The sequence below is a fragment of the Culex pipiens genome, chromosome 1 (genome assembly GCF_016801865.2).
Source record: "Culex pipiens pallens isolate TS chromosome 1, TS_CPP_V2, whole genome shotgun sequence".
Taxonomy (NCBI): Eukaryota; Metazoa; Arthropoda; class Insecta; order Diptera; family Culicidae; genus Culex; species Culex pipiens.
The window spans coordinates 41,503,089-41,516,892 of NC_068937.1; the positions used below are offsets into that span (position 1 = coordinate 41,503,089).

Sequence of the window (13,804 nt, forward strand, 5' to 3'; positions counted from 1 at the left end):
TTTTTCGAACAAATCTTTGTTATTGATTTTTGTTATTTTAACAACTAATCCGATCATTCCAATAACTTATTTTGATCTTCTCACAATATCAAAAACTGACCTTCCCAAGTTATTTCCGTCTGCTCGGGAGGACAATACCAATAATTATTGACTTAATATAAATTTTTATAGAAGAAAAACTTGTACAATTGTAAACCAACCAGAAACAGGGGTAATAGGGCACATTTTTCTAAACAACTGTATACAAAGTTATGTGCGATTTATCCATTTTCAATCACAAAAATGTATTTCAATATTTCAAGAAATTTTAATTCTGGGATCACAGATATATAAGTTTGGTTTTGGAAAAAATATGTTCATGAAGTCATTGATATTTTGCAATTTTTTTATACCTGTATTGATGTATAAAGCATTTTTTTTAAATAAAGTAAATCTGAGCATTTCGATTTTTTTAATTCGTTTGTCAGTATTTTTATGATTGTATTCTCAATACTCATGAATCATTAAAATTGATAATCTGGCAACATTGTGAAGAAAAAAGAACTTTTCGAGTTCACCTTTTGTGTTTTCAGCGAAAATGTATTGCACTATTAAATTTGTGTACTTCGTTGGATGGGCACTATGATTTTTAATGAATTTTGAAATTAACTAATCTGGCAACACTGTTTGTAATTTTCCAAAGCTTATTTTTGCATTTGTTTGATTCGTGATTTGATTTATTTTTATATGACTTGGTCAATTTTGTATTTTGTTTAGGATCATTGTGTCCACACTTTGCATGAGATTTTGTGGTTGTGTTTGTGTGGTCCAATCCAATACCCGCTGGCCGGCAGCGAAATTATGGGAAAGTATAGTTTGTATCAGACTTGGGTTGTGCTGATGCAGCTTATCTCAGTCCCGGGTATTAGGTGGTGACAGCCCTCGCGCTGTTTCCAATGACCCATTTCAGAATGGCAGAGATCCTAGCGGCTCAATTCCGAGGTCATTGGGCATTGTCTGGCCCCGCCTAAACATAGTACAAGCACCAGACGAGTCCTCGACCTATCTTTAAACTTCCAATCCCATCAGGCAAAACAGGGATCAGCGCGTATTTAATAATTGTTGAAAAGTAGGCAAAATGTGAAAATTTCAGTTTGGATAGATCTCACCAAGTTTCTGGTTTCTGGTAGTCCTAAGCACCCGGGAGTTGTCCCCTATTTTGGTCGTATGCGTCCGGAATTCCAGCTGCGCTCACGAGCCTCTATCACGAGCAGCTTGATCCTATTCCTGCCGACACGACTCACATCCTGGCGTACAGATATGCTGGCAATTCTTGGTCAGCTGCTTCTTCAGCACGATATCCACGTTCTCCGACCAACCTCAACCGATCGCAGACCGCCCACCAAGCTTTGCTGATCTTCCAATTTCAGATGAATTGCTTGAGCGCTGCTTGATGACACTTCCAAAAATATTCCTTGGCAAACTGCTTTTATTTCTTTCGCACTATTTGATTTTTCTAACGAGTTGAATACCACCCTTCGAACGAGCTAGCCCACATCACACTAATACTACTGCAAGAGCGAAGCCGTCGCAATAAACTGTCAAACCATTGACCAAGCGGCGTAGAAAACAAAAATCGCGAAAAAACTATCCAAATTCCCAAAACTGCAGGAAATCTTCACTTTCCACATGCAAATCTACACATTGTATAATCTTTTCACTACTTTTTACGCGATTTACTATAAAAACAACCGACTAAACAATTCAAATTCCGCGGACAGCACACCACCAGCCTCTGTTCTGGATCCTCCTCCTACTGCTGCCTAGTACAAAAATGTCTCCACACTTTGCATGAGATTTTCAAGTCAAAATAACATTTGAACCTTTTCAACTTTCAAGATTGGTATTGTTTCGGTAAACCTCGTTAGATAAATGTATATACAACTCGTGCTGAAAAAATCATCTTTTTGCAGCTTGTTGCATAAACTACTACATATTTCAGTACCATTATTTTTGGCGATGGAAAGTAAGCCGATAATATGATGGATCCGGGCATATTTTTTTTGATAACTTTTGATAGGGTCGTCAGATCTTCAATCTTTTAGGCTCTTCGAAAAGGTTTAAAAAATTCATTTTATTCTAAAGCGTACCGTTGGATATTTTTGTCGAATAGGTTAGTTTATGACATTGCTTATGATCATTGCAAAATTACAAAAAAAAAAAGAAATATTTAATAAAAATTCAAGGAATTGAGGTTTGTGTTGTGGTCCCAATCAAAACCCGCTGACCGGTAGCGAAATTATGGGAAAGTATGATTTGTATCAGACTTGACTCAGACTGGTACAGCTTATATCATTCCCGACTAAAAATATCACACTTCGAAAAATTCGTGTAATTTTCTGTTGATTCAATGCACATAACTGGAGCGTCAAATAAGACGTAAGATTGTGTCTGATTTGAATATTACACGAGCCACACAACCAACCGAAGTCGCGTAAAATTACATTAAACGTCATTCTTGTGGGAAAACATTCTTATTGGAATTAGTTAATTCATACGAAATGAAAGGTCACATGTTTATATTCGATTTTATCGGTATTTTTATTGAACATAACAAGAATTGTATTACACTCATCACAATAATTGTATTATTCATCACTTTGACTCACAACACTTTTGTTTTTCCGTTTTATTTTGATCACTGAAATCCCTCGCACCCCGTCTCCGAATTCCCGACGATTCCCCGGAGGTCCACTTGCAATCAGTTCTCTCGTGCCACTTTTTGTCCTCACCGGGCTGAACTGGTAACAGGTCTTGACTAGCCGGCTGATCTGATCCGGTCTTCATCAGCATCATAGTTCACTTCGGCCTGGCCAAAGCGCACATTCCAGAAAGAATTCCGACGGAAGGAAAAGCATCTGTAAAATTATGAAACTGATAATAATTAATCTGGAAAACACGAAAGTCAGTTATATTTACCTTTGTTATTTCCAAATAAATGTCATCAATGAATGATGGACAAATTTAAGTTGATTTTTTAGAAAGATCGAGCCTCAGCTGCAGCCGCACAAAAATTTGGTTTACGCAACATGGCTGACATTTGTTTAACTGTCAAGCAGGATGAATCGTCGCGTCGCTGGATTAAGTTTCATTTCACTTAAAATTACATCAAAAGACACGCTCCAGACATGTGCATTAAACGAAACGTAAAATTCAGTCAAAAGTGTATTGTTTATAATTTCATGTGATGTAATATTCTAGTTATGTGTGTGCGGTTAAAATTTGAAGAGTTTCGTGATAATAAACACAATTTTACATCACATTTTGGATTACATGCATTGTTTTTAAATGATGTTTGAGATTACGTAATGTGTAAAATTCAGAATTTTTTAGTGTGTATGTAAGGAAAAAAATCGACAGAGAAAAAATCGTCACTTGCCGATTTTCGTTGACATTGGTAATATTAACTTGTCAGAGAATTCAGTACTGAAATCTTATGCTACAGACATAAAGTGTCAAAAGCATAAAGTTTTTCAACTTAATTGATTAAAAAAATTCAACCTTCGTCCGATTGTCTCAACCACAGACAACCGGACTGACATTGTCCTTGAGCATAATCACGAATATCTAACGCAGCCGAACGCGTATTTCAAAGTGGTCGAAGACTTCGCCTTCATCGAGCGGATATCAAGCAGCCCCCCCAAACTAGGTTGCGGTCATCACAGAGAGAGAAAAAAAGCGCTCTCGCCGCCGATCGCGGTTTGAACGTCCGAAAAAGAAACTGGTTCCGTCCGTTTCTTTTTTTTTTGTCGGTTCGACTGTTGTTATTGATGTTGTTGTTGGTGGAAGCTGGGTGCGTTTTTATATTTTTTTCGTCTTCTAGGCTCTCAACCGCGAGAGCGCGGTTTTCGCTGCGGCGAGAGTCGATAAGGAGTGATCGCTGGGGTGATTTGGTCGGTTTTTTTGGGCTTTGACAGCCTCCGGGGGTCCGTCGGAACTCTCTCGGAGAGAGAGGCGGGAAGGGAGCGGGACGCGAGAAACAAAAATCAAACTCCAAAAACTAGGCGTTATGACCTCAATTTTTTTTCCTGCTTCACTCACACTTTTGGGAGAATCATTGGTGATTGGTGAATGGTCATTGGGTTGTTGTGGTGGTCGTGGTGCGCTGCGTGTGTGCGTCCGTCACTGTGTAAGTGTGCGTGATTGGCCTACCTTTCGCGTGCTTGCACTTCGCGACTGACCACACGAACTGGTTGGGGGTCTCTGCCTGGTGGTGGGTCCAAACATTATGGACGTCCGAATTTGGCGTTTCCCTTATTGAGATGTGGTTGCACAGATGTTCTTCGCTCTAGCTTGGTTGAGAAAGCTCGGGGGAAGATAACCGGGCGACTAATGGTGGAGATTGCTCGATTCGAGACTTCCACTAATTATCTGAGAAGAACTTTTAGTCAATATTTCAGAATTGTAATGTTTGTTGAACAGTACGGCGACAATTTAAAGGTTAATTGTGCAACAAGTTGTGAAAATAAGATTATTTTAGCACGGGTCGTACATGACCGAGTTCGATAAAAACGATAAGTTCTTTAAAAAACAAGTTCAACGAGAATGATTTTTTTGAATTTGATATTATCAGTGAAACTTTTGTTTACCTGCTAGAATGATATATTTTTTTCCTACCCGAGCAGACGGAAATAACTTGGGAAGGTCAGTTTTTGATATTGTGAGAAGATCGAAATATGTTATTGGGATGATCGGATTAGTTGTTAAAATAACAAAAATTAATAACAAAGATTTGTTCGAAGAATTACTTAAACTGTTATTATGTTGTTATTGCTATAACAAACCAATAACACAGAAAGAATCATGATGGAATAACAAGATGTGTTATTTTGTGCGGAGAGGTGGAGCAGCATTATAACAAAAAATGTTATTGAACATAACAAAAAAAGTTATTGTTTTGGTTTATTTGTAATTTGCAAATAAACCTGCAGTTGCCATAACTCCTCTGTACTAGTCACTAGTAGTCAGGGCTGCAGAGTCGGGTACCTCCAAGCGACTTTGAATCCATACTTTGAAGACAACTCCGACTCTGAATCAGACATGCATCCGCTCTAACTCCTCTTTTAGAAGAACTTGTTTGGCATTTCACGTAGAAGATACCCAGCATATTGTGCCAGTGATTAGAATACGCTAATTACGCTTGTCTTTTAGGCTCCCGAAGACCCTGAGACATTATTTTGAAAACCAACCGAGATATAGGTTAAGAACTCTTAATTGCACTCAAAGAGCTTTTAAAAAGTTCTTCTTGAGAGCTTAAGAGAACATTTACATGAAAATATAGCTAAAATCGGGTTTTCCAATGAACCAATGTTTTCTAAACATTATTCAAGCCAAAACCAAGAGATTTTTACCTAGCAACAAGCATAACATTGCTTTAAACGAAAATGCCATCTAGAACAAGCTGAGTGCCGTTAAAAAGAGCTCATAGTGCCGATGCATGTCTGCTCTGAATGCAGGATATGACGTCAGCGACGGCTTCAGCTCTCCAAAAATACCCGACTTCACAGATGCCGACTCCAAGTAAAAGTTGCTGAAAATTTGCTGAATCCGATGCAGTCTCCGAGGTCTCACTCCAGCTCGAACTTCAACGTCAGCTCCGACTTCCTGGCTCTGTTAAAATAATAACAGTTTTTGTTATTCACACATCAAAAATTCTCAATAAATAAATCAATTCCGTTAGGGAATATAACAAAATTAAAAAAAAAAAGAACTCTCAAAAGTTAATTTTATCGGAATGATTTTAGCTTGAAACCCCATTTCATGGTGAAATAAATGACCCTGATAAAATTGGTCAAAATTATTTCCTAGTTCTAGCCAATTCTAGCAAAATCCCTTAGGAGTATATCAAATAATTAAAAAAAACCAACTTTCAAAATTTCAACTTTTTAGAATAATTTTAGCTTAAGGACCCCATTTCTTGGCCAAAATAATGAGCCTGACGAAATTGGTCAAAATTATCCCATAGTTCTAGCCAATTTTAGCAAAGTCCCTTAGGGAGTATATCAAATAATTAAAAAAATCAACTTTCAAAATTTCAACTTTTTAGAATAATTTTAGCTTAAGAGCGAGTTTTTCACCAATGTGTAACAGGTCGTATCGAGGTGCTCCGATTTGGATGAAACTTTCAGCGTTTGTTTGTCTATGTATGAGATGAACTTATGTCAAATATGAGCCCTCTACGACAAAGGGAAGTGGGGTAAAACGGGCTACGAAGTTTGAGGTCTAAAAAACCTAAAAAATCTTAAAATTGCTCGCATTTCCGTAAAACTTCATCAATTCCAACTCTCTTAGATGCATTCGAAAGGTCTTTTGAAGCACTTCAAAATGTGCCATAGACATCCAGGATTGGTTTGACTTTTTCTCTTAGCTTTTGCAAATTACTGTCAAAAATGGATTTTTTTAAAACCTTAATATCTTTTTCCAACAGCCTCCAACATCCATACTCCTATAGGTCAAAAGATAGGCAATTTCATGGACTATAAGCCTATGGTATTAACTTTTTGGCCAATCGCGGTTTTTCTCATAGTTTTTCGATTTTTCTACAACAACCATTTTGCAACGTTAGTTTTTGCGCTGTAGGCCACCATAGCGGCACTTATTGGTCTCAATTTTGTCATATTCGGAATCCTCGGACAATTTCACGTAAATTAGAAGTATTGGAGTTGTAAATTTGATTGGATAAATTGCCATTTAGAATGAATCAAAATATTTTTTAACAATTTGTTGGATTAGGGGTAAAACAGGTTTTCGCCTACTTGATACAGCATTTGACGTATTGATCATAGGGTAAATAAAATCTATTTCTTTTTTCAAAAATGTTTTATTTAATTATTTTTTAAATCAAAATTACAATTCCAATACTTCTAACTTACGTGAAATTGTCCGAGGATTCTGAATATGACAAAATTGAAACCAAAAAGTGCCGCTTTGGAGGCCAACAGGGTAAAAACTAACGCTGTAAATTTTTTGTTGTAGAAAAATCGAAAAACTATGAGAAAAACTGCTATTGGCCAAAAAGTTAATACCATAGGCTTATAGTCCATGAATTTGCCTATCTTTTGACCTATAGGAGTATGGGTGTTGGAGGCTGTTGGAAAAAGATATTAAGGTTTAAAAAATATCCATTTTTGACAGTAATTTGCAAAAGCTAAGAGAAAAAGTCAAACCAATCCTGGATGTCTATGGCACATTTTGAAGGGCTTCAAAAGACCATTCGAATGCATCTAAGAGAGTTGGAATTGATGAAGTTTTACGGAAATGCGAGCAATTTAAAGATTTTTTATGTTTTTTTGACCTCAAATTTCAAAGCCCGTTTTACCCCACTTCCCTTTGTCGTAGAGAGCTCATATTTGACATGAGTTCATCTCATACATAGACAAACAAACGCTGAAAGTTTCATCCAAATCGGAGCACCTCTATACGACCTCTAGAACAAACCGAGCAATATTTACAAATACTGCCTCTTAAGGACCCCATTTCATGGCCAAAATAATGACCCTGACGAAATTGGTCAAAATTATCCCATAGTTCTAACCAGTTTAAACAAAGTCCTTAGTGGGTATATCAAATAATTAAAAAAATCAACTTTCAAAATTTCAACTTTTTAGAATAATTTTAGCTTAAGGACACCATTTCTAGGCCAAAATAATGACACCGACGAAATTGGTCAAAATTATCCCATAGTTCTAGCCAATTTTAGCAAAGTCCCTTAGGGGGTATATCAAATAATTTAAAAAAATCAGCTTCCAAAATTTCAACTTTTTAGAATAATTTTAGCTTAAGGACCCCATTTCATGGCCAAAATAATGACCCCAAAGAAATTGGTCAAAATTATCCCAAAGATCTAAACATATTTAACAAAAGAAAAAATAATAACAGATTGTGTTATGGACACTTAGAAACTTTTCCATTTGTGCGATTTATGGTAATTTTATTTCTAAGTCAGTATACCGAACGAATAACAAATTTTGTTATTAGGAGAGTTTTTGAAATGTATAACATTTCCTCTTATTAGCGTGTTATTAAACATTTTCAATATGATATCACTTCAATACCAAATTTTGTTATTTTATCAGAAACTGTTATTATTTTTTCTTCTTGAAGTTGAACTTCAGGATAAAATAATAACACTTTTTGTTATTTTAACAGGATTAGTTATTGAAATATTATTAATTTTGTTATTACCGTCTGCCCGGGTAGTGTTAGTGTTCAAAACATTATCCAAAAGTATTGCTTTCGATACAAGTGCTGAAAAGTTATACTTTTCAACACTGAAATGGGTGTTGAACTTTTCAATACTGGTTTCATTTCAATGGCAAATTGGTTAAACACATGGCTTGTGCAGGAGAGAATTGGTCGATTTAATGATAAGAAAATGAATCATGTATCTTGCCAAATTCATTCAGAAACGGCCAGTAAAAAGCTCCAAAATCTCGTCCCAGAGTGACGTGTCACAATTTAGCGAATCTCTTTCGTCAGCGAACAAATTTGAGCATCCTCGCTAATTGACGCCGATTCGTTCCGTGCTTTTAAAGTTTCATCCGAATCTTCCAAAAGAGCTGGCAACACTGCGGCACGCAGTGGAAATTTCGCCACCACTTCCCAACGACGCAGATCGCTCGGCTAATCTCCTTGAACACCTTGTGTCTATGATAAAAATTTCTCGATAAAACACCAAACTTTTTTTTTCATTCCTTATTCGCATTTATCATTCCGCTTTGTTTCCACCGCGCGCACGCGGACATGGTCGCGATTTGGAGGTCTAATTTACATAAACATTCCAACGGCGGCGACGACGACGACGACATTCGGGTGTCAAATCGCGTTGCTTTTTAGAAAATTTTAAAACTCTTGCGAGGACCTTCGTGCGACACCTGCTGGCGGCGGCGGCGACGGGTCAAAAGAGATATCGGGGGTCGTCAAGGTGGTTCTGTTTTCACGGAATTGAACGCTCTGGTTTTGGTTGGTTTCGGGGGTCGCTTGATTGTTGTATCAGCTTCAACCTGCCCCACCACTGAAACGTTGACAGCAGTCAAAAAACGAACTGCCTGCCAGTGCTGCCAGTTCGCCAAAACAAGTTCCGCATTGCGATAACCGTTGCGATTATCGCGATAATGGTAACGCTCGTCGCGATTAACGCGATAATCGTTGCGATTATTACGCGAAAATAAATAACCCAACGATGCAACTAACACACTAGAGTCGGTTTCTCTGACATTCAGGTTTTTTTTTTACCGAAACGACATTTTTTGTCCGGGTGGAGTCGCGATATCGCGTGCTGTGGTGGATCATCTTCGGTGGACAAAACGACCAGAAGATCACCATCGATGAAAAGACAGAAACGCTAAGGTGGTTACAGTTTCGTCGGACATCGGCACGCTCAAAGTTTGGAAAGATGACATCACTAGATAAGATGCGATGTGTGACTCTGTTGGTTTGTGAGGTTCGCTACAAGGTCAAGATTTTCTCCCCACGCGCACACACACACACACGTGGTGAAATCAAAGCTAATTAGTTTTTTAATCGCACCACGATATCCATTTGGTGTCCCGCGTGGTTCGGTCAAGCTAGGTCACCGAGCGGAAAGAACTAAAAACTGTATAATCGGTCGATTTTTCGGGGGCATAAATTAAGGTTCCAACTCCATTCATATCTACACGGGGTGGGCCGCGAGAGATCGTAAATCGATGATGGTTCGAGTTTTATATCACCGAATTCTGAATATTGGCCCTGCGTATGAGAGGAGTCGTAAACGGTTATTTTACACAAAACCGGTGCGTGTGTCTCCCCTTGAGATTCTTCAACCGCCGACTCAGGCTAGTGTTGTGCAGGTGACGGATGTAGCTATGACTGTGACGGCGAAGAGTTCAAGGCACTTTTGCGGAGCTTTTGGATGGTGGATTTAGTAACGCTTCTTGGGAGATGTTGGGAAAGCCGGTTGCGATAGTGGAGTTTGACCTTTTGGTATCGGAATCTTGTTTTAACAGTCGAACGCGGGCTCAGAACGTTACAAAATATGTTCTAGGTTATCAATCTTTAGATGTAATCCAAACTTATCTGGGCTCCAGAACTCCCAATTCTATCACGGTTAAGACAGTGCACAGTGGTCCAGATCGCAAAATGAAGTGGAAAAAAAATTATGTTTTGGAGCTTTGGTGTCTTCAGAAGAGTTGTTCCAAATAGAAAGGGGCAACTTTTGGTTTGATTGAAAATTAGGGTGGTTCACTATTAGGGTGATTTAAAAATTCTATCTTTTCAGGAATTTGGGAATTTTTCCGTCTTCTAAAAAATCGTTGCACTTGCCAATCCAAGCAACTTTGTAGAAGACACCAAAATTTTATCTTGTAGTCTACGTCTTTACGGAGAGACCGGCCGGGGCAAATCTAAGAAAATCTTGGTTAATTTAACTAAAAGTATGGGTTAATTTTTTACATAGCTTTTTTTCAACAATCGATTGTTGATTTTGTTAACCCGAAATTGCTGACCACCAGTAACTAAAATTAACAAAAAAAAATAGTTGGAATTACCATTTTTGTTAGTTAAATGGCCGAAAAAAATTCTAGCAGTCGACTGCTAGAATTTTTTTTTCAGAAAATTAACTAAAAATTTCTTGTTTTCAGCTGAAATATTGTGGAACATTCTGTTAAAAACTGGCTGGGAAATATTTTTAAACTATTTTTCAACAATTTTTTTTCGTTGTATCAACCAAAATATTTTTGCATGCAGCAAATTATTAGTGGTTTATAACAAAACATTTCTGAATAAGACATAATTTATGTAAGTGTTGATATATATTTTCTTTAATTATCTAACGATACAGGCTGGGCCGAATTTCTAGCTATATTTTAACTAATGTCTTACTTTAATACAGAGAAATATTTGTATATGTAGTCAATAACTAGCAGTTTTTGGCAATATTTTTATTAAATTTGCAGTAAATTTTGTAATAATGCCTCACAAATTAATGCTGAGTGTTTTTATATTCACATTTATTCTGCCTAAAAATTTAACGTTTTGTACTAATTTGTTTTTTTTTTGCATGAAGTTGTAAAATTACTGATAAAAAGCATCAAAACATTTTTTTTTGTAACTGTTGTTATAAAACATGTAAAGTTTGATTAATGTTTAAAAAAAATTACAATGCATTAAACTTAAAAATAATAATAAAGCATATCACAAATTTTGTTTAACATATTTAAAAAAGATGTTTAATTTCTCGTGAATTCCTTAAGATAGAAACCGAGCAAAATTTTCACCAAGTTTTAAGCTTATATTTTTATTATGTTGTATAAAATTAGATAATGTATTCACTTACCATCACTGTGAAATCATCAGATAAGTCATCATCATCTACAATGGTCTCAGGTTTAGTTATTTTTTTTGTGGTTGGACACAGAATTTTCACTAAAGTGAACCTTTGGCTGCAAATAGACATGTGAAATGTATTTGTAATTTAATACAAAATTCTTAATTTCGGCTATAAACTGAAAAAAAGGAACGTAAATAAATGTAATTATATTGAGGAAAGAAGAAATATCAATAATGCTACTTACCAAGCTTGCATTAATTCAACAATTACTTTTGGCATTAAACTTCCATTGCATTCGATTCAATTTATTCAAAGTACTCCGATTCCTGAAAAAAAATATTTAGAGTTTTACTTACCAGTTTATTGAGCAGACGTATTGCAACGAAACTTTCAAGTTTATATAATTATCTTCTTTTATATATATATTTTTTTAATATTTTACTTCATCTCTATTTTTTATGTTGTCATGTGTACGCATTTCTATGTATTTTATAATTGGTATTTTATAATTGATGATTCTGAAAAAAAAAAATGGTTCATTAAGATTTTATCCGTCGTAAGCACGAAGCTTTTTAATGATTCAGTTTTCTAATAAGAATCACATTAGATAAATTATTGTGCAAAAATAAACCCATACTTACTTGGATTAATAGTCAGGACCCGGAGCCTGCAATCCCCGTTACAGTTTATATGGAATTCCAATAAGAATGTAACAGAAAAATCAGGCTTCGGGTCCAGACTGTTAACCAACATTTTGTTAAATTTGCCCGGGCCCGCATCTCCCTTCTACTGCCTTCTCTTTCCTTCATACATTCTTATAACGTGTTCAACTCACTCGCATCAGAGATCCTTATGGCAAGAGGCTCTTCATAGTTTATCACCTGCAAAGAAATCATCAACAAACCTACTCACCAATTCCACCTTTCCAGTTGCAACACTTTGATTTGCCACTTCAACATTAGCCAAATAGTGTGATTTTCACCTTTCACATCCTCTCACTTCATAAATAACACCACAAACTCAACAAATCGACCGCTCTCGCTCGAATCCTGACTTCAAATGACAGACGTAAACAAACCCAAGTTTATCTTTTAAATATTCAACCAATTGTTAATTATATTCAACCAAAAAAATTCTCGGTTTTTCTAAAACCAAAGCTAACAGTCGAGCACGTTCATTCGAGTTCGGGAAATCTGTTAGCTTTTTGCCTTTAGCATTTTCAACAAACAGGTTATTAAATTATTACTGAATTTTGGTTAATTTAACTGAAAATTGGCAGTGACAAGTACGGTTTTGTTAAAATTTACGAAAGTAAAATCAACAATTTAAATTGTTAAAATTTCTGGGCACGGTCTCTCCGTGTTCTACGACCAAATTTATAGAAAGTTTCTGAGCAAACCTTTAAAAATCAGTTTTTTTTCAACATGGCATTTTTTAACAGGGATAAGTTTTAGAGAAAAGTGATATTCGGGGAACTTTTAGTGCTCTGAAAAACAAACAATTTTATTTTTTGACATTTTTTTTTTGAATTTGGACTTAAGGGTCAAAAGTTACAGCCATTTTAAGGCAAAAAAGATGCAAATTTGAAACTTAAATATCTCGAAAAGGCGCAAGCCAAATTTTAAGCATCAATCTCTGGGGTTTTATTCTTTGAACTCGAGATATCTTCATTTGAAAAAAGTCTAATTTTCAAGGGAAAACCATAGGGGACCACCCTAACGAAATTCGAAAATTTTCCAAATATATGTTTTTCCTTGTAATTTTGCCCGCTGAGTCTGTATCTGCCCTCAGAATTGAGCCAAAGTGTCGAAAAATCGATTTTTGGTCATATTTTAGGCTTCTATGTGAAATTATCATTTAAACCCAAAATATGACCAAAAATCTATTTTTCGACACATTGGCTCAATTCTGAGGGCAAATTCAGACCCAGCGGGTTGTGCAAAAATCTTTGAGTGAGTTATAAATTTTTGGATCAATACTGATTTTTACAAAAAAATCGAAAAATTGGTCGCAAACATTTTTCAACTTCATTTTTCGATGTAAAATCAAATTTGCAATCAAAAAGTACAACAGTGAAATTTTGATAAAGTGCCGCGTTTTCAAGTTAAATCCATTTTTAGGTGACTTTTTTGAAAATAAACCAAAATTTCAACTTTTTGGAATAATTTTGGCTTAAGGACCCCATTTCATGGCCATAATAATGACCCCGACGAAAATGGTCAAAATTATCCCATAGTTCTAGAGGACCCCGTGGCGCGGTGGTTAGTCGCAGTTTTTCATTTTTTTAAATTAGTGCACATGTTTGCCCACTTTTGAAAAAAATATTTTTGAAACGCTGAGCAAATTCTCAGGTTAAAAAACAGGAAAATCGATGTTTTCTAAGTCCCACCCAACCAACACGCCATTTTCTAATGGCGATATCTCAGCAACTAATGGTCCGATTTTCAATGTTAAAAT

The 13,804-nt window shown here is 36.1% G+C and overlaps 1 protein-coding gene and 1 long non-coding RNA gene across 2 annotated transcripts in view; one reads left to right on the forward strand and one right to left on the reverse strand.

Annotated features, from left to right (window-relative positions):
- Positions 1-13,804, forward strand: part of LOC120425470 (all trans-polyprenyl-diphosphate synthase PDSS1) — a 153,493-nt gene that overhangs the window by 14,682 nt on the left and 125,007 nt on the right. The gene's annotated exons all lie outside the window — the stretch shown is intronic.
- Positions 2,782-3,001, reverse strand: LOC120427717 (uncharacterized). The gene is made up of 2 exons (XR_005607021.2): positions 2,959-3,001; positions 2,782-2,897 (listed from the first exon to the last, which is right to left on the reverse strand). It is a non-coding gene; the product is annotated as an uncharacterized LOC120427717 (long non-coding RNA).